The 22,215-nt window shown below is 43.0% G+C and overlaps 1 protein-coding gene across 1 annotated transcript in view; it reads left to right on the top strand.

Moving 5' to 3' along the window:
- nectin1b (nectin cell adhesion molecule 1b) overlaps positions 1-22,215 on the top strand; it is a 72,048-nt gene that overhangs the window by 25,680 nt on the left and 24,153 nt on the right. The window lies entirely within an intron of this gene.

Below are 22,215 nucleotides of genomic sequence, written 5' to 3' on the forward strand. Positions count from 1 at the left end.
GAGTTATATTTACCCCAGAGGTGTAAAACTCGTTGCCTTTGAGCCAGATTTAAACATCATTTTGACCTGCCAGTCACCAAAAATCCGTCATTTACTCCATTTGAGAAGAAGTAGCATTAGCTGACATGGTGTGTGACATCAACAACAGTGCACGGGCACTGTGTCAATGCCAGACTGACTGCGGTGAACAAATTCTTCTTAATGTGGGAGCAAAAGGAATCAGGGGGAGACTGACTGCATTTTAATAGAACTGTGTAAGCAGAGCCAAGGGCAACATGGACACAATTATTCACTTCATTATGTCATGCTGCTGATATGTTTACCTGAAACCTTAATGTGGACCTTGTGGTAAGAAGACACAATGAATGTCCTTCAGCTTTGAAAAGTTCGATTAGGATCCTTTAATGCCAGGAGTTTTAAGCCCGGTGTGATAATTGCTGTTATTATTTTTCTGGCACTTGCAAACCGGACGTTAAGATCATTTTCCTCCTCAGATGTTCGAGATGAAACTTTCACAGAAACTCCAATGCGCTTAATGGCAATTTTGCTGCAAAAAAAAAAAAAAAAAGGGTGCGGCTTTTGAAGGCAGGATCGGTTCTGACACCATTACCTTACCATTTTGAAATATCACATTTCCACACCACAGACCATGAAACAGCCTTATCAAACCAAGCAGCCCTCTCTGTCTGCTGCTGTTAGGCGTGCACTGCTCTCGCCTGTCTCATTCATAGTTGCAGGCTTTTTACTTCAACTGTATTTACCTTAATGGAAACCATTTGCATGTGATGTGTCATACTTTGTATGGGCTAATGTGTACGGGCTCTTGCTCTGTAGCCTCACCCGCTGTCAAGAAGCTGTCAGTGTAGTTTTTTTTTCTTTTTTGACCCGCACTGAACCCAAAGGCTTCCTTTTTCCTGAGTCGTTGAAGAATGAGAGACGAAACAATGGGGCACCCGTCCTTGTTGCTTGTACACTGAGCCCTGCTTGTTCACACGTTTTATTGGACAAAATTATTAAGCAGCCTGTCTGCAGTTTAATAAACATGTTTTATGTGTGCGAATATTGTAATCCTGTGGGCTGTTTACTCGTTCTTTTTTTTTTTTTTTATACCCGCATTACAGAGCGCTATTTCTTCTCAAGGGCACATCTGCTAACTGCATCTGTGAAGCAAGAGTCGGGGCTTGAAAGCAGGTGTGGTGCCGAACACAACCCAAGTATTACACAGAGTCCTCATTTGTCAGGCAGCATTTTCAACCTTCCCTCGTTGTTGACTGCGCACCCTTTCAGACAAGCACTGTGAAAATGTTCCGCCTTCTAAAATACACCGGTGCGTATATTTTAGAGAATTCAAAACGCTCGAGGTTGTCTTTGTTGGGCATTGATGAAGAAAGGCTTTGTCCAAAAGGTTGATGAAAGCCATTCGGATGTCAGTTTAACCTTCTGTGTATCTGTTTATTTTACACATGTCACTCGTGTCTTTATTTTTTTCTTTTCTTTTTTTATTAAGTCATTGTTGGAATTTGTCCACCAAGGACATTAGAACATTTCTGCAACAGTTGCTACCAGGCGAAAATGCACATTGAAGCACATTGGCAGGCAAAAGTGAACTATGTGTACTGGCAGGTTTGAAGAATCTGCTTATGTCGTCTCACACGCCAGATGTATAAACGCCCATATCTGTCCCATCGCATTTGAACAGATGCCCCATCTTTTTTTTTTTTTTTTCCATGGAAGAGACCCATGTGCAAAAAGTAAAAGCCATTACTGTCCCAGATAGTAGAAAAATAAAGGTATATTGCGTGAAAGGCCGGAAATTCAAAATGCCATAGATGCTTTTTGCAGTCTCCTCCATATGTACATGTCATTAACGTGGGAGTTTTCCCCCTCAAAATACCCTGGACCCCACATGCACACATGTGCGGTGCAGCCGTGTTTACCATCAACAGCGCTCCCAGTCCTGACATGTTGGTTTGTTTTTTGATAATTACCACAATGATCCCTATGGAGACATTTCAGCATATTATGTTTACTCAACATCAAACTATTAATCATGTAAGTACAACACTGGGCTAAACTTCTTTGCTCTGTTAACTGGTGACTGGATTAGTCCCCCCCCCCCCCCCCCCCCCCCCCCTCATATATTGTCAATATGTGCAAGAACATGAATGAAGTGTAGGGATAAATGGAAATATAATTACACATTCCAGAAAACTTGCATGCACGTTATAATATAAATACATATTTAGTTTGATGGCCCTTCACTGTGTCAAATCATTCAGCTGTGCCGTCCTTCAAGAACATTACAGCCGTTTGCCCCAGGTATCCTATTTAATTAGTGTTTATACTGATTGAGTGGAACTTTTTGTTCTCTTTTCTACTAATCCCACTGCAAACTGCGAGTCAAACCTTCAAATAAACGACCACCTTTAAAATGTTGTCCTGCGCCGGTAAAGGCCGGGCCCTGATTGGCTGGTCACATCCAAACAATGCAAAAAAACAAAACAAAACACGAGAACATGGTTATATTTTCCAGCAACAGGCAGAATGCACCTCACTGCAGTTATTTACAAGGCAAATCTCCATGGAAAGTTATACTTTGAAATTTCAAATGAACGTCAGTGATGGCTAATGTTTTCTCTTGCATTTCACATAGACCGTGGCGCATATTTTTATATTTTAATACATTCAGTTGAGTAATGGCCAGTGTATCCATGTACATATGGCACATTGTCAATATGTGCGAGAGGATGAATGAAGCGCAGGTATAAATGGAAATATAATCACACATTCTAGAAAAATAGCATGCGCATTATAATATAAATACATATTTTGCTTGATAGCCCTTCACTGTCCTTTAATTAGCTTAATTAAATCATTCAGCTGTGTTCTCATCGTGGGCTATAAATAAGCTCCATTTTTATTCAGCTGTTCCTCAAGGATATTTTCTGCTGCTTTGGTTCCATAATGCAGTTCTAAGCTGTGCACTGATGCTCATATAAAAATTTGATGCACTACACGCTTGGTTCTCCCCTATCGCTGTGCAGGGGCAAAACAAGCCTCTCTCTCCTGCATTCCCATTTGATGTGGCACCCCAGCTGTTTCTCTGCTCTCTGTGCTCTCCATCAACCTCCTGGGTCTTCTTCTCTCTCACCTTTTGCTTTATTCTCCTCATCTCCTCAAATGTGGGAAAAAAATGACAGGCGTTCGCGTGCCTCTGTAACACTGGTGCGGTACCTCTAGATTCCGAAAAGGAGCCGGCGAGAAGCTTATGTCTCCCCTTCATGAAAAATTCACCCCCGTCTGACCTTTTTGGTGTCTGGAAGTGCAGAAGCATTGGAACACGGTTTCTCGGCGCTTTTAAGAAACCACCTGGGGAAAACTGCCGCACTGTCCTAAAATGCACTTAGCTTGCAGTTGTTCTCCCCTTTGTGTGACTCTCTTTTCTTTTTTTTTCACCATTAGCTATTGATTTCCAGAGCCGAAGCCCGATAAAAATAGTGAAGGCGGAAAACGCTTTCATAGTGATCTTAAACACACCTAATTCCCGTGGTCTTTGAAACGACTTTCTAAAAGTTGCGACAATCCCTCACGCCTGCTTTGCCAAACACCTATTCCTTCATCAGGAACTTTATTGTTTACAGTGTGGGAGTTGCATATTCACGTGGTAGACTGCAGCTTCTTAAACACATAAAAGGAGACAAAGGAGAGACGGCAAATAGAAGCGGTGTCTGATAAAACGAATCTCTGAGGAATGAAAGTGCTCATCTCTCTGTTTTTCTTCCCCCCGTCCCACTGTTTGTCTATTTTTGTGTCTCTTCCTGCCTTTCTTATAAACCTCCCACACATTCTTCCAATATGCCATCCCTGTACTGTATTTTAGTAGTAGGTTACTCTCACCCTTGGATGTGACAGTGTTTGGGATGTGTGAATGAAAATTTAAACAAAGATCTTCTTCTGTTTTCCTTCCAATAACTGACAGAGGAGAGTTTTCACAGCAGGAGATGGATCTTTGTTCATCCTCCTCCTACACCCCCCCTCCTCCCCCTCTGTCAGTGGCCTCTCCGAGGATCTGCTGCAGGACTGTGAACTGTACAAAGTGGCCATATAGGCTGTATAAACATGTCACAGCCAAATGTCAGAGTGACTGTCTCAGCAAGGTCAGTCAAGGACATTTGTGCCTGAAGGAGAGGACGTACCCACACACACACCCACACATGGCTTACGATGCAATAAAGCTGAACCACGGTTTTAATAATGCTCCCACTGTCTTCAACATATTGAACATTTAGTCGAAATGAAATTTGAATGTATCTCGGCTGTTGTTTTTATTCATTAGCAGCTCAGGGTTTAGAAGCGGGCCAGCTCAAGTCAATGCATTCGAAATAGAGTGCAACTTTAATCCAGTCTGAAGGTGTTTAACTCTAAGTGGCTCTTTCATGGACTGCATGTAAAATATTTAAGTGGTAGTTGATCTACAACAGCACCAAGTGTGTTTCTGTAATCTGTAAACACGTTCTCTCTGTTCCTGAAAAGTTTGGATTCATGTGGTGTTATTTTAGATAGCAAGCTGGTTCAAGGGCATCTCTGTTAGATCTTCAAAGACGAATTGCAACAATTCTCCAAGAAAGAACAGAAATAGTAATCAGTTCTCGGTTCGTGGCATTCTGCTATGATAAGGAGGAATTATGGGAAGGAGTTAAGGTGTCAAGCAAGTGCTCGACAGCTACTTGTCTGATTGCGTTAAGCGTCAGCATGGCTAAAATAGAAATGTCAGCTCAGCCTGTGTCGAATTGTTGCCTCAGATGTGAGTTGAATGCCAAACACTGCTCCATTATATCATTCATGGCGCGGTTTGGAATTGTTATTACTTATAGTACATCCATAGAGCTAAACTGAGCTCATTTTATTGTAGTACCGCTCAGGTTCCTGCATGTGAAAACTTCTTAGACTTGGCTCGCTAACTCAGACCAGGTACCAGTTGATTAAAATGCCATTATTCTTGCTGTTGTAATCATCAGAATAACATTTACTAGGGAACACTTTCATATTTTACAAGGTAGAGCTTTATGAGTTCCTGTAAGTTTATTTATCGCCTCTGGCATTTGGAGTCTGTAGAAAAATTAGATCCCGTGATTGCAGGAATAGGTGCATTTTCAAAATAAATGCGTTTGCCTTGTGCATGTGCAGTGTCCTTCAAGAACATTACAACCGTTTGTATCTTTGTTTGCCCCAGTTATTCGATTTAATTCGTGTTTATACTTATGTATATATAAGTATATATATTTATGAAAATTCATATATTCAAATAAACAGACACCTTTCACCTGATGCTTTAAAATGTTGTCCTGCGCCGGTAAAGGCCGGGCCCTGATTGGCTGGTCGCATCCAGTGCAATGCAAAAAAAAAAGAGAACATGGTTATATTTTCCAGCAACAGGCAGAATGCAGCTCACTGCAGTTATTTACAAGGCAAATCTTCATGGAAAGTTATACTTTGAAATTTCAAATGAACGTCAGTGACGGCTAATGTTTTCTCTTGCATTTCACATAGACCGTGGCGCATACTTTCATTTGAATACATTTAGTTGAGCAATGGCCAGTTTATCCATGTACATATGGCAGTTTGATATAATAGTAAACAGTGGTGGATTAAATAAATAAATTACTTAATTACCAAAAATTACTTAAAGTACCAAAAGCGAGTGTTGTTTTTGCAGAATGGCTCATTTCACATCAGCGAGTACAATACATAAGATAACAATTACAGATGCAGTCATGTCTTCGACACTTTAATGCTGCAGCTGGTAGTGACAGTGCTCAGTAACCTTATCTGTTGTTTTGATAATCATGTAATTTATAATTATATTTATTCTACGATGATCATTTGAATTAGTTTACATACTCCTGGGTAACTGGAGAAATTCGCCTGGAATCAATAAACTACAAGTCAATGTAGTTGAGTAAAAGTATTATTCTTGCCTCTGTATAGATGCCTAAGTATAGATGAAGTGTTATTACCTTAAATGCTCGGCTTAAATTTTTTTGAGGGTAAAAAAATGTTTAATTGTAGAAAAACCACCTGGTGCTGCTATAACAGTCTTCGTATTAGTATTATTTGTGTTTGCTAGTTGACAAATCTCTTTTCCATATTCAGGTGGAAATGCTCAGCTCCTCTACTGTATTTCCTCACAGACAAAAACTATCCAACTGGTGGCCAATCCAATTAAACTGCCATCCACCCTACAGCTAATCAAACTCTTAATTCTCTTATGGTTCCTCATTCTGTAATTGGTTTATGTAGTCAAACTAACACACAGTGCACATCTAGACTGGTAATCTCCTGGCAGCCGCACATGCTGAGCCTGCTAAATTAGCTCTTAACAAACAAACAAACAAACAAAAAAAACTTCAGAAAACTTTAAGGAAATCCTACACTTGTTAGGGGGATGAAGAAGGCCAGCAGAGACCTGTCATGGAGTATTTTCGAAGAGTTAACAGCAACTCTGAGGGATGAAGTGCTAAGAAGAATGATTATACAGTGAAATAGAGGACTGCGACATAATCGCTTTTCTTTTGACTTTCTCTCCGTCTGCCTGCTTTGATTTTAACAACTAATTCCAGAAATATTTGTAGGTATTTGAAGATGATGAAGCAAGAAGCGGTTAGTCGATGTTCTTTCGCTCTCCTAATGTCAGTCTCTTGGTTAATCGCGTGGATTAACTGGAGTTTTAAAATGAACTTGCCTTCAGCAAAGTCTTGACAGTTGGGAACAGAAGTAGAAGCGGTTTTGATACAGTCCCAGGTGTTGGCTTCGTGCAGTTTTACCTGTTGTGCTGTATCGCAGGTAAAAGCCATTGGGTGTGAACGAGCTGTTGGATATGACTACCTGTGCATATGTTCGGTGGAAATTACGAACAGCAAAGGGAGCAGTTGGCATGGGTTTATTTTTCAGGAGGCAGCTCCCTAAACAATGTTTGACATTGACAGAAGTGTGTTCTCCGTGCCTTAACACGAACAGGAATTCATCTCGAGGGAATCCATCGCGCCATTTAAGAGGGTTTTGTGCATAATTAGCTCGAAGAGGTTTTGGCAGCTGTGCGATATTGTCGGGCTCCTTGCAAAAAAAATGTACAGTGGCCTTTGTGATTGGTTTTGCAGCAGCCCCGTCATGACCCTGGCTGTCTATTTCAGGGAGTGAGGCACTGTATGTTTCTGTTGAAAGAGCAGCACCAACTAACAGCCTCCCCAGCACACGAGGCCATTTTTTTTTTAACACCTCTCTGTTCTGAGGAGAGAATTATCACAAAACTACCAGCAATAAAGCTCTACGGTGTCCTTCGAGAGCCGTAAATGGTGGTGACTGGTGTGGTAGAAAACGGACTATAGATGTAATCTGGAAAGTAATTTTAAAGGAATCGCAATCTCTTCATGTGAACTTATTCACAAAGCTTTATGTGGATTGACGTGTGAAATGTTCCCTGTAGTTTGAGTGCTCTGTTGTGTGGGATCAGAGGGGTGACTCATTTTAAGTTGTGCAAGGTAAATCATGCCTGGGCAGGTTTGTGACACTGTTTATGCTCTTTTTTTTCTTTTTGTGTGTGTGTGTGTGTATTGAAATATAAGCAGCTGGCTGTAAAGCCTGCAACTCTTACATCCTGACAGCAGGGATCCTTCAGGTGTTCACTGTAGTGTGTCGCGGGTGCAGCCAAGCCAGCAGATATCAAGGTTCAACAATGCTTCACACTTTTGCTCTGACTGGTTTGCCTGAGAAGAAAAGAAGGAAGAACAAAAAAAAAAAAAAAAAAAAAAAAGACGCACAAACAACCTTGGAGTTTGTGTCCCTTCACAGTTCATCAGCCAAGCAAAGTCAGCCTGGCTGAGCTGTGGGAACGAGGGGAGTGTCACCCTCGGCCTGTCCAGGCCCGCTCACCCTGCAGGGGAGTGGCAGCACATTAACAAACGAAGAGCCAGAGCAGCCGTGGTCTGTCCTTCACCCAAGCTAATCAGCCAAGGAGGAGGACACAGACCTGGGTACAAACTGCTGCTAACAAACTGTCGATAAGGATCCCCCGTGCAAAATATCCTGCTGGATATGGCTGTTTCTGCTTGGCTGGTCTCACGGATAGAGGGCAGACGCGGCCTTGTCATGTGGAATTCCTCTAACTAGGTCACAACAAGTTTCATGTTAGTGCAGTCGAGCAAGATCTGGCTAGAATATGGGTATATAAATATTTAAAGGTTTTTTTTTTGTTTTTTTTTATATTCATGTTTCTCTCTCCACAAAAACAACATTTAAAAAAAAAAGGGACAAGATATTTGTATTCATTAAGTAAATTATAATTCAGCATTGGAGCAGAATGTGGTGAGCATGATAATTACTAAATAGCCAACTGTTTGGGGAGAAAGAAACACAATGCACTTTTCATTTGTGAACACCAAAGATGTTCCCACCTCCCAGGAAACTAATGTCTTTGATCACTGCCAGAATTAAAAAAAAACAAATATAAATGCATTTGCTATTAATGCAGGTTTTGGCTAATCCACTTTCATTAGGAACAATAAACTGATATCTTAATAAGCTGCTCCTGCTCTGAAGACTCACGCTGGCTCATGGCACAGTGTTGTGTAAAGTCACGGCTTTATAGACTTGCATTTACACGATGGCCGTCGTTTCTTTACTGTTACAAAAATTCAGAAATACAAGATGATATGATGTTTCAAAATTTGAACAAAGTCACACTCACTAATGCAAAATGGCGTCTACCTGAACCGTCACATTAGCATGATAAATGTACAGACACAGAGTCACTGGAGGGGCTGTTGATTCGTATAAAGCAGTCAAGCCTGATAAAACATTGGGGGGGGGGCTTGCACCAACTCGTAGCCTCAAGCATCTGCAGCTCCACGGTCACCACACATCTATTATGTATGAAGGGTCGACTGTGTGACTGTACAGCATGTGAGCCTGCGTTTCAGCTAAGTAGGAACAGATGAGAGCAGCTTTAAGCGTCCAGTCTCTATTGAAATCTTTCAGCCCACCACTGGCCTTCAATCAGTCAAGTGTATAGCTAGTGGAATTTAATCTAAGATCATAACAGCGTGTGATGGGTCTCACCTCTATATCGAGGCTGTAAAAGTTATTTGATTACATTCCTTTTTTTTTTTTTTTTGTGAAATCTACTTCCTGCATCCGTATTAAAGGTGTGAAGAACTACGTTTCATGTTCAGTCCTGCTCCCAATGAATGAAGAAGCAGCCAAACACGTGCAGTGAGTTTCCCTTGCTGTTTATGCTTGAAAACTAAAATGTCATTCGTTACTATTTATGTGTAGCCCACGTAGCGGGAACATGGAGCTTTGGTCTAGCCAAAGATAAAATGATTAATGTGATTATTTGTGTTGCTTTCTTTTCTGCTTCTAAACATATCCATCATTCAGAAATTAATACTACAGTAGCTGTAATTACTGCACGGCTATGCATGACAGATTAATGCACAACGGTCTGAAATTATAAATAACTTTAAACAAGATTAAATACAACATCATACCCACAAGGAATACACCTGTCACAGTCCGCTGCCCTTTATTTTTACTCTGGCCTGCATTAGCCCAAATGTCCAGCCTTGTTCCAAGTTCCGCGCACAACACTCACGGCGCGTTTGCGCGGCGGTGCGAGCCTCTCCGACCACAAATGCACAGAGGCAGTTTTGTCAGTCTTCGAGACACCAGCACTCAGCTCATTTCTGCTCCAAACATTTTCCACCATCTCTGCGAGGCTGGGATTGCAAGTGAATGAGTGTGGGAGCACAGGGTACACTTACAATCTGTGAAGGGCACAGAGAAGATGAAATATTTTCACCGAAGCTACTATCATTTCTAGGCAACAGATATGTGCACTACCAAATGCTCTATGCTTGAAAACACTGGCATTCATTGTCCCGGTGGCAGTAAGTCTTTCTCGGCTGTCTGTACGAAAACTCAGGCTGCGGAGCAAAGGAGTGATTGTTAACTAACAAGAAACTATCTCAAAATCTTTTTTTTTTTTTTTTTTAATGGTCACGGGAAGTTATTTATTTATTTGTATGCTTCAACTAGCAGTAAAGATAAAATACTGCATGCAGTGCTTCGTAAGTCAAATAACACGTGGCTAATCTAAGTACACATACAAATGCTTTTGATGACAGAATTGTCTTTAAAAGGAGGACTGGGTATCATTTTTAACTTTTGGATTTCTCTAGTTTTAGACGCTTGTCTGAGCTTCAGTATCAAAATGAGTCTAAAATGTGAAAGTATTATGCACATCAGAACAGAACATATCTGAAGTGAGTAGACAAGTCAAATGAGGCTTCCACTAACAAACTTTGGCAATTGACTTTTTAATTGTTGCCAGAAAAACACTTTTGTTTTTTGTTTTTTTACATATTTTGCACAAAATCCATCAATTTTATGAGTCTCTGTGCTTTGTTTCCCAGAGTGACTTCCACACCAAATTGCACCACAATTTGCCTTCCCTGTCGTTGTGACCTCTACTGAAAACCAGCCTTTAAAAATAACGAACAATATGCACAGTTGGAAAAAAAAAAAAAGGGGGCTAAAGAGCAGCTGCGAATGGAAATGTGACCTCGCACCTCACCGACACCTTCACCCTGTCCTCCTGCAAACCCAGTTTCACACCTTCTTCAAAACACTACCAGGGAAGTGTGAACTTGCTTCTTTCACCCACTACATTTTCATCAAATATCTAAATGTAGAACCCCAGAGTTTAATTTACAATGCAATCACGACATAAAACTGTAGTGGTGACTCACTCTAGCACCGCTAACACTTTGGATGCTTGTTTGACAGTGTCTCAATAACTCTTTTATGTCTATTAAGTTGGTCTAGTCGGACCTTTTATTTTCTCACGGCAAACAGAAACCCTTACAAACAAAACGATATCGATGCCATAAAAAGCTGCAGCACAAAGCACCAATGTTCTCAGCCATTGAATCATATCAAGAAAGACCAGCTAGGTGACTGTGGGGGAGGGATCCACAAAAGTAAATGATGAGTGTCGTGTGAGACACGGTCCGAGAGATGTTTTGGTGAAAGTCAGCCATCCCTTGAAGTCTTATCCCACGGCTAAAGCTGTAGTATTAGGTTTTTATTTATCAGATTATTGTGAGATACAATGTCAATAGAAGAGCATCTTCTCTTGTGCAAAGCTGTGAGAGGTAAGCCTACCAGAAGGGATGAAATCGGGACGGTATCCACACGAGCAGGTATCTTAATTCACCATCATCCCAACTCAGGCTGAAGTAAATTGAAATGTCCATTTCTGGATTTTCTGGATTATGGCTCCAGAGAGCATGACCAGCTGTTGCAATGTCTGAGGGGTTCGTTTCGAAATGAAAATCGGTTACAGCAATGAGAGAAAGAGTGCGGCTAAGTCACCATAAACTCTGATTCGGGGAACTTATTCGGAGAGGCTTCAAGTGAACTTCAAACATCTTTTTAATGATCCATAATCCTTTGGCAAATCTTCAGTGGGCATCCGGGCTTTGAGAGATATTTTTACCAGGATGATGAAATTCATTCTGAAGCTGGCACAAAAAAAAAAAAAAAGAAAAAAGAAATTATCAGTGTGTCTGCTCTGCATTTGAGTCTGGACATTTTGGCGAGCAACGTCTAGGCGATGCTGCGCGTTGTACGAAAATATGCCCATAAAAAGAGGAAGAGATGTGGGAAAAGGTTGTTTGTTTACAGTGTCAGGTAAAAGGGGGAAGAAAAAAAATAAAAGTCCACGTTGGGTCCTAATGGAGCCATTGATCCTGCACTGGTGGAAGACACACCCAGTAGGGGACTGGCTCACAGTGAGGAGACAGGTGTTCGCTCGATATCTGTCCCACTTCTCTGACCTTAAAGCTTTTAATCAGCTCTGCCAGGGAGCTTGTCAATCCTGTCAAACAATGAGCAGCTCGCAGTATAGACGCACTAAGGGAGGCCAACATGAGGGTAAGGGCTCCAAATCATTCCTCCTGCAGCCTGGAGGAAAAAAAAAAGTCTGAACATGCAGTGTACAGCTATTTTGTCTGGGTTCCCACTGGACAGGCCCTGTTGTCTTTCAGCCGGCTACAGTCTAAACCCTGTCAGCAGATTTCAAAGGCTATTAATGTCAAAGCGTAGGTGCTCACGTGAGTGATTTCATTTGGGATAAGACCTGTGGCTTGCAAAAAGGGTTGACTTCCACACCATCACTTAGAGGGATGCTGGCATCATGGGAGACGGCTCCCTCGCTTGTTCACAAAGTTTGCGGTCACTTTTCCCTGCTTCTGATCAATAGTAATATACTATCAGGTGTACTGCTTTTCTTTGTGTCATCAAAGCCATCATGAGCCAGGACCCGTTTATTCTCGCGGCCTCAATTCCCTGTTCATCCCCCTGCGTTCGGAGTCTGAATTGGCACGCCGGGAAGTTTAACTGAAGAATCTCTTTTAACAGGCGGGGTAATTACGATGCGGGTTTGATTGCACTTAATAGCTCAAGCTGTCAGGGAAGCAGTCACACAGCAGTCATGGAGTTACATTTTGGCCACGCTGAAATTGCATTGAACCAGACAATTATCTCCAGCCACCGGCGGCTCCCTTCACCATTGTTCCTTTTATCTGGATGCTGCCTAATGTTACGTTTTAAACTTAAATGTTGACCTTCCAGTGGATTGTTGGAGCCGCCGCTTGTGGTCTCAACGCGTTGAGTCCCATTCCTTGATTTTTTTCAACCCGGCAGCCACACTTGGGGGAGGAAAAATAAAGAAAAAAGATATGAGTTCATTTCCAGCCCACCCACTGTCGTCTATTCAGATGAAACCGAGAGAGATGTTTCGTGATTTTTTTGATTCCTGCAATTGATCTCCCCTCTCATTCTTTCTCTTTTCAGTCCCATTTTTAGAAGGGCCTCTCCTGTCTGTCTTGCCATGTACATCTCCGAGAATGCACCAAATGGCTTTTGTGCGCGCTGGGTCTCTGTGTCAATACACATTGTTAGACATCCAACGACAGTGGAGACTGGAGTAACTCACACCACCCGACTCAGTTTTCGGGCCCCTTCCTTTCCCCTTGCTGTGGCTTTGTGGTTCTCTACTCATGTCTCCTTGCCAGTCGCTTTCCTCTTGAAAGACTAGTGGCAAACTGTGCAGACATTTAAGTGCTGTTATTTTATGTGTTCTTTTAAAGCTCCCCATCAAATGGTCTGTCAATATGGAAAATGAAAAAAAAAAAAAAGCAGAGATGAAAAAATAGCTGCAGAAAATAGCTTCCTATGATTCTATTAACTCTCAACTCAGTTCGCCAATTATTTGTATTCCTTGCGGTCATAAAAAGATTTACAGATGGTGTCAGAATGACACATACGCTGGGATCCCAGATAGCTCTCGTTGTAGCCGGCATAGGCGTGATGTGGCGAAACATGCAGCATGGAAACATACTGAGCTTAGAGAAGGAATGGAAAGACAATGCTGGACTGCAGCTGGAAAGCACATGCAGAAGAATATGAACATGGTCCTGAGATGTGGTGAGCATTCCAATGGTTATATGTATGTGGAACATGGAGCCGTACTCGCCTTGGAAAGATGGGCTGTGGTCTTGGTTTAGGAAATGTTTCAGCCCCGGTCTCGGAGTTCTGCCTGGAACCGCTGAATTTCATAGAGGTTTATGATGAAAACACACATGAAAAGGGGGAATTTGGCGAAGGCCAGAAGCCAACATTCATGCTGAAACACTGGTTGTTCCCATGTTGCCATTGTTGCCACATGTTAGCATCAATCTTGTCTTTTTGTTTACTTGTCATACTCGCTGTTGACACTTCTACTGTAACTTCTGTGATTTCTGTCAGTCTTTTCGGGAAAGCTGCTCGGCGTCAAGGTTGCAGACATTTCGGGGTAAAATGATCCTGAAATTAAAAAACTGGCAACAGTGTAGTGAATGTCTCAGATAAACTGCAGCAAGAAATGCCTTTTAAAATGTACACGCATTACCAATGTCAGAAGAAAATATTCAAGATAAGATAACATGTTCAGGGATAAAACAAGTGTAGCATATCTGACTTTATCAGCTTAAGTAACACGCGTTCCTTCCTCCAGTGGCCAAAAACATGATATTAATCCGTGCCTAAAAGATGTGACTGCAGGGCAAAAATTCATAATCGTGTTTATGTGTGCTTAATTCCTTGCACACGTGCACGGAGTTGACTGCTTCATTACAGCGTTAGGTAAATGCTGCTGGTCTTTCATTGGTCCGCTTGGACCGTCCGACGTGACACGAAGGCCACCAATCAAGCTCAAGATTTGCTATTGTAACAACACTTGTTTTTGAGCAAATGCGCAGCAATTTTTCTCCGAGCCCCATGGTGATCGTGACTCACACACATACTAAGTGTGCTTGTTAATTGATAGCAGACTGGGGCTTCAGCCCACTGCCCACTCCAGCTGGAGTGTGAATTCCCTCTCCTATATGTTAATGGATCTGCTGTATAAATGGCCTGTGCTGGAGAAAAATAGCTCAGCGCAACACAGCAACAAGTATATGTGTGTGCACGTTGCCCCTGCTGGTCCTGTCTGTGTCCCAACCACAATTAGAGATGCACTTTGATGACAGCCAGTTCTTCAGTTTTTTTTTTCCTACTCATTTAGAAAAACAAACAAAAAAAAAGTATGTTATGCACAACATTGATTTCTTTCATGAAATCTGTAGAGGCTGCTCCAGTATAACAGAGCAGCGTGGAAATGTCTGAACAAAAAAAAAAAAATCACAAGTGACTCTAATCAAATATTGATTACACTGGCTTTTCTTGGTCTAATAAGCCACTGGTCATGGAACAATGCTATTCCCCCAGCTTTTTCCGGACCTATTTACCCCCAGAAGGCTTCCTCCAGCCCGCGTGCCTGTAAGATATCATCTGGCCTTTGTCAAAAAAACCTCACCGGTAAAGGTCGACATAGGTCAGACGCCAAAAAGGATATTCTTTGCTCTTATTGAGTATTTCTAAAGGTCACCTTGCAGGGAGTGTGGACTTACACTCATATGAAATGTTTGTCACTGAGCATGCAGAATGTCTCCATATCACATGTCCCTCGTGCACGGCCGATAATCGATCGTCCACTTTCAGATGGATAGCGGCGGGACTTTTTTGAAAATCTTAATGTTTTCATTCTGCATACGACACAACCGTTTGGCGTAATCACGCGGACGTTTTCGGTGTTTGTAGTACATGCAAGACTTATCTTTACTTGTGGACAATGGAACAGATGGTGTGAGAGAAGGATTTGTCATGCATGGGTGTCCGGGGCCAGACTCTTTCTCAGCACTTTTTGGCAGGAATTTATATGCATTTCATGCTGTGTTTGCTCAGTGCTTAGCAGAGGTGTATAGGGTGATGCTGTGGTGCTGGCTCAGACGGAGCCACCCCCACCCTATACGTCCCACTCCAAAATCATTCTTACGCCTAATCCTGTGTGCTTCATTGTCCTATGCATATTCAGCGATAAAGTATGCTGGGTTATGCTTTGAGCAACAGAGCCATAGCACTGACTCATGCAGGCAAAATGAGTTGGCATCAGCTAATTATTCTTGCTACCAATTTCTCCAATTATTGTTTTTTTTAAAAAATTCTATAAAATTCTCTTCATGTTTTTTTCTGTCAGCTGACCACGAAGAGCAGGAAAGAACTTGCATATTCCCGTTACACGTCAGGGAGCTTTAATCTGTCCCTGACTGTTAAAGGTTAATCTCAATTACTTTCTATTAAGGACAATTTCGGGCTGAACCTCTCTCACCTGCATGAACAGAAGCATGCTCCTTGCAGCAGCGGTTATTGTGTTGTGGTGTTGACTGTGTCACAAGAAATGTGGACACAGCCTCTGTGTCGCCCTGCGCTAATGCTGCGATTTCCACGGGAGGTGAGCTGCCTGCAGCGCCGTTTCTCCTCCACTTTAATATCCTGAGTGCTGTAATCTGCTCACCACGTCTGACCCACTATGTGCTGCTACCACTGCTTACCGTTTCCCCCGTAACTCCCCCAAATCCTCTGCATTGCACACTGATTTAACCCCACCCTTTAACTCCTGCGAGCTCTGAGCCCGCGCCCGCCAGGGCCATGGCATGCTCGAGACCACTGTGCATCAAATTGCAGCGCACGCATGCCCCCCCCTCTTATTTATTTATTTATTTATCGATCTTCTTCCTTCTATTAAGATGTCCAACAGCTGCCCTCATTTGAAAACCCGGGGAAACTTTTCCATTATTGAAAAATAACCAGTGCACATCATTGTGTGCACTGAGCCCATTCTGTGGATGAGCTGCTTTGTCGACTAATTGTCTGGTCTCTGTAAGTGCTCCCTAGTGTCTTGGCTTGAGATCAGTCTGCTAAAACATATGATTATCTAGCAGTTATTGCTCTCACACCACAACATTTCATTTCTGATGCCATACTTGGAGACACACGCAGTACCTGGATCTCTTCCCTGTTTTTTTTTTTTTCTCCCCCCCCCCCCCCCCTCAGTTTCAGTCAAACAAGCACCACTGTAATGTTTACAGTGATTCATTTGCCAGGTAGGGGAACTCTGCTTCCCTTTCACTTGTTCCCAGCCATTTGTTTGCTAACCGTTGCTTGCTCTCTGGTATCAGTGGGTGACGTCATCTCACCAGTTGGTCAGGCAGCGTCAGCGCTGTTTATTTTATGTCGTAGAACCGAAACCGTTGTTGGCCTCGTTTAGTTTAGCTGCAGGGGGAGAGCGGACAGTCGGAGCTGGTAGATACTGTGTTTACTCTCACCACATTCTATACTGACTCTCTCTCTCTCTCTCTCTCTCTCTCTCTCTCTCTCTCTCTCTCTCTCTCTCCCTCCCCCTCCCCTTTCTCCCCTATCCAAACACCCTCTCTTTCTCTCTCTCTCTCTCTCTCTCTCTCTCTCTCTAGGGCAGAAGCTGTATTTTTGGCCCAGCTTTATTTGTCATTGCCACAGTCAAAGACAACTAAAATCCCAGATTATTTCTTGAAATTTTTTCTATTAGACCATAATAAAAAAAAAATAAAAACCTTTATTAGAAGAAATCCACAGGCGCTGTTACCCACTGTATATATTAAATTTGAAGAGGATAGTAAGAGGCTCCAAAAAGCATCTAATGCACTTTACTTTGTCATCTGTTTGGTTCTTTGAAACCGGCTGATAGCAAAATGGAGTAGCCGTGTTTTCTAGTGTTTCATTTAGGGATGAATCATTATCCGACTGAACTAAGATGAGAAGCTCCGTTGCAGGCGAACTGATGCATCCCCTTGACATTTAAAATGCCTTAAAGCTGCTCGAGGGGGCATGTGTGTGAGTGTGTGTGTGGGATTGTGCTCTGACTCAGAAAAACGACGGCTGCAGCCGCATTAGCTGGGGATCGCGCGTACGGTCGACTGGCCGACGCCACGCGCGGCCGACCTGAGAGCCGTCGTTTTTATAACCTCGGAGAAAAACACGCGACTACTGTGCCGCGGCGCTCAGTCGTTATGCTTCCAAACAAACAGCCGTTGGGAACAGTTAAAAAGAAATGCTCTGTGCCTTTCATGGAGCAATCCCACACTGCAAACTTGCCTAACATAATAAATATTCCCGATAATCATTAACATTTACAGCGCAGCAGATGTTACATTGTCCTTATTGAACGAATGTGTTGTACAAAAGAGTATTTCAAATTCGAACCAGATAGTGGAAAATTAGGAGCAGGTCTACTAACCATCTGTTCCAGGGAGGTTTCGATTGCCTCTGCAGTTGAATGTTTGCTTGGGGAGACAGAGGGTAAAGAGAGCTGCTTTGGCAGGTACACCATTGTTTACCCAAGAGACCTGGCTGAAGCACCATCAAATAGTCTCTGAGTGTAGATTAAAACAAATTCTCTGACATATACTGCTCCATCTCAAAAGGCTTGATGACCATGGTCAACAAAAAGCAACATTAAATATACAATATGGCTGCTCTTGCTAAATGAAGTAGCCCATTTTGATGAATTAAACTCTTTAGTGCAGCAAGATATTTCCCAGTTATCCTTAAGCGTAATGCCATCATTTTTTATTTTTTTTTAATCATTTTGAAAAGCCCTCCTGCCTGTTAACGTAAGCAAAGTTCCACTGCTTGAGCTCTAAAATACTGGCTGTCAACAAAGTCATAAAAAAAGTTCCACCAGGGAAATAAACAAGCAACTAATGGGTGGGTTATGTGAGACACACAGAGGATTTGGACTCCCCCCTAAACGCCTCATGTGTGGTCATACAGAGGGGGAACACGCCATTGCCGTGGGAACTGGGCCTACGTGAAACACTCATTATCCCGAGTGGCTCAAGCAGTTTTATATCTATCAGCATTCCACTTAAGTAACAATGGAGGAACCCGAGAATATCACACGCAAGGAGATGATGTGTCTTCACGTGCTCTAAGCTCTAAAGCTGCGCTTGGCAAGAAGTTTATACCAAACTAGGCCCAATTTATCTGCTAGAATCTTAGAATAGAGCTGCAGTTGACAAGGCTGTTGCAGCTATAGAGGCCGGGATGTCAGATGTGATCTATTTGCCTACATGTAAATTCAGCGTCGGCGCCGGACGGGACGAGGAAGTTTTCCCCCCGTCTGCGGGAAGCGACAACTCTTCTTCATCTCCTCCACGAAAAAGCCAGTGAGAAGATGACATTCGGGTCCAAGAAGAGTACAGTTTAATGACATCACGTTACACATTTTCTGGGTTTTGAAGTCTTCAAACTTCAAACGGCGACGTTGCGCTGCCATTTGGGACTGACAGTGTGCCAAGTTGCCTGGTACAGCTTTAAATAGAAGACATTAATGAGTGCCTCTTCTAAAATATGCACTCAGTCCTGTTTAATCTTTGCCTTCCCCACATTGCAGCAGCTAGAGGTGAATTATTCTCAACTTCATTTCACTCGGACGTAAGTGGATTTCTCTTGGACGAACTGGGCCCTATAAGAGTAAACCAGCCAATTATTGTCTTTTGAAATATTATTGGTTGTTGGCCAGTTCATCTGGGGGAAAAAAAAGACAGCGCTATTACATATGCACAGTGAGATGAGCTGCCAAATAGCAGTTGTTTAATGGAAAAGAAGCTTCTGGATGGCGCCCTGGTTTTTAATTTAAGGTTTTACGCTGCTGTTATTGTTTTCTGTGTAGAGCAAAGCCCTGGTTTAACTTCATAGAGGAGAAATGTGTGGGAGCAAACAGATGAAAGTTGTATATTGGGTGTTGTAACTTGAATTCGATTTTTCTTGCGCTGCAACCGAGACAAAAAAGCAAATATTAAATGTTAAGGCCGTGTTTCTCATTCATTTTTGTTTAAACGAATCAAGATGTTGTGTCCTATTTGCTTTCCCACCTGGGCAATAAACTCTCTCATTCGTTCAAACATTGCTGGGCCTTTGTGATCACAATTCCTTTGCCCCGCAGCTCGTTATTTTCCTGGATATTGTCCACACACCATAGGAAGGCCGTTGGACTGGGGGCTGTTATTCGGTGCAGCGTGCCATGCGCATTGTCCAACGTGCCATATGCAAACAGCACAAAGCACATGCTTTTCCTCGCTGCCTGACTGACCAGATCTTGTTATAGTCGAATGTTCTGTGAGCGGCTCTGTGCCGAGGCCTCGGGAGTCTCTTGCTATCAGTGCAGGGCCAGACGGCGCAGCAGCTGTTTTAATAGTGCCCCTAATGTACCCCTTGATCCAAGTCAGCTCACCTGGTGTGAATCAAGCCACTCTGATTTTTTTTTTTTTTTTTTTTTATATCCTGCCAGCCTGGGCCTACTTTCTGCTTTGTTTGTTTGTCCCATTGCTTTTCCTTCCAGAAATAGGGCTCCTCTCCTCACTGCCAACTCTCAAGGCAGTGTCTAGCCTCAGGTGTATTAGAGCATGACTGCCCCCCCCAAGTCACTCTCTTGTCAGCGCGAGAACAAAGCCGCAGCAGCAGCAGTGCAGGCGACAGTACCGAGCCAGCCTCAAACCTGCAGCACACATACAAATCTCCCCCAAAGCTCCTCCTTTCTCTGTCTCCTGGCCAGTTCTGTATTTCCACTACTTTGTATCTTTTCCCTCCTCTGTTTATGCACCACTGGTTCTCATAGCCCCCACAAAATCTACCATCTTAATGCCTCTTGCATGTATGCGGCTCTGTTCTTCTATGGCTTTGCCTCTCTTTAGCGTAGTCTGTAATTACTGCTTTACTGTGTGCTCAGCCAAGGGCTCCTCTAGTCCTTGAGTGAAAGGGGTCCCCGTGGGCGCCCCTGCTCCTTCATGGAAGGGGATTTGGGCTCTGTGGCTATGCAATTATGCCTATTCCTCTGGTTTCCATTTGTGTGAACTGCTTTTTATTTGCTTCAACCCGAGTGAGACGCATCGGAATCAGACAAGGAAGGGCAGAGCGAGGGAGGGGCTGCAGCTTTTCCTAGAGCCAGCCCCCTGCCACTATTGTTTTAGCATTCAAGTAGTCGAGGTCCAAGCAGCTACATATTTATGAGTTTTTACAGCACCTCCCTGCACAAACAGCCCCTCCACACCCACGCAACATAAGATTAAACTTTAACTAGTGTTGTCAGACTGCAAATTGTGTTTGCGATTTCAAAAAATATCATACTATACCTGCCATAACTGGTAATCCAAGCCGTGATAAAACAGAGAGAAGCAGTGCCCCGAGGTGCCCGAGGACACAGGTGTTTCTCAAGGTACAGATGACAGGGTGGCCGGTCGTTCCTGTCAAGTCGTATTAGTAAATCAATCTGTCATCTTCAAGTCCCACAAGTTTAAATCTTTATAGAAAGGGTCTTGATGATGTGGCCAGAAGGAAATGAAAGGTGATGTGTACTCGGTAGCTTCAAAAGGTTGTTACCGTGTTTTCATATGATTCGATGTAGGCAGCAAAGGCTGTACTTGAGTGAGAGGATATAACAATGGAAGGCAATTGCCTGTCTCTGGTTAATGCACTGCTTTCCAGCATAAGCCGTTCGCCGTGAGAGCTGTGTGCCCATCACGAAAGATGGAAAGAAATGCACAGTTTGTCCTAATGGCCAGAGTCTGCATATGCTGGATCCCGTCTTTGTGCGAGCTTTGTGTCCCAGTGTCCTTCAGCTGAGTAGCTACAGTTTTATAAGGAAAATCTTCATAACAGTTACTGCTGCTGCTTAGACAGTTTGACAGCCTGTAAGCACAGATCCCCCCCCCCCCACCCCGCCTCTCTACATCAGATGCGTGTATAGTTGGTGATAGACTACATCTAATTTTGTATTCAACGGGTGTACACATAAATGGATCTCTCACATGTATGCTTATACATTTTAAAGCCCCCAGTAGAAGCAGCCATTATCCATCACTGAGCCACTGTGTTTGTGGTACATGTGTGTGCAGCCCAGGCCTCAACATATTTCCTCTCTGGCTGTGACTCGATTCATCACTGGATGCTTTATGAGTCCAGAGTGATTAACGGAGGAATCTCAGCCTTTCTTCCTGTGAGCCCTCACCCATCCATGGGAGATAATTATAGGTGCAGCTGGTTGTAAATACAAGCCCAGCCAGAGGTTGTCAGACCATCAGGGACATCATCAGGCTGCATCTCAAAAGAACCATAAATTAGAGCTTAGGAAAACAAAGATGCGTTAAAGACAACTGGATGACAATTCAATGACGCATCATTCAGTGACACATCTGTTGAGACTGGTTGTTTAAACTCAAATTGAAGGAACAAAGAAGGATGGCAGCAGTAGGTGACCAATAGCAGAGGAAAGCTAACAAGATTTAGTAAATACATTACTTATTGTGACTGACGGGTGCTAACTGCTAATAGGTAAACCCACCGGACATAAGACCGGTAGGGTATGTGGAAGGAGGAGGGGGTTTGTCAGAGTTCAACCTAAGGATGACGGACCAAACCACAGGCGAGTTGACTTAAGGGACGTCTTTGTTAACTGACCTTTGTTTTCCTAGCAAACACCTCATGGGCTTAGATATTAGGTGAGGGGCCGTAATTGCTTGTTTTCTACGTAGCTTAATGTGTGTGTCCTCATTGTTTTTGAGTGCTTACACGGGACACCGCATTGTTTCTCTTAACAGGAGCTACAGGCAGCAATTGATGTATTTGTGAGCCGAAAGTGATTAAAATTACAATGGAACAGCCAGTGGGTTGCTGGGTAGATGGAGGAGAGTGCAGGAGATGATG

This window comes from Channa argus, chromosome 6, assembly GCF_033026475.1.
Source record: "Channa argus isolate prfri chromosome 6, Channa argus male v1.0, whole genome shotgun sequence".
Classification (NCBI taxonomy): domain Eukaryota; kingdom Metazoa; phylum Chordata; class Actinopteri; order Anabantiformes; family Channidae; genus Channa; species Channa argus.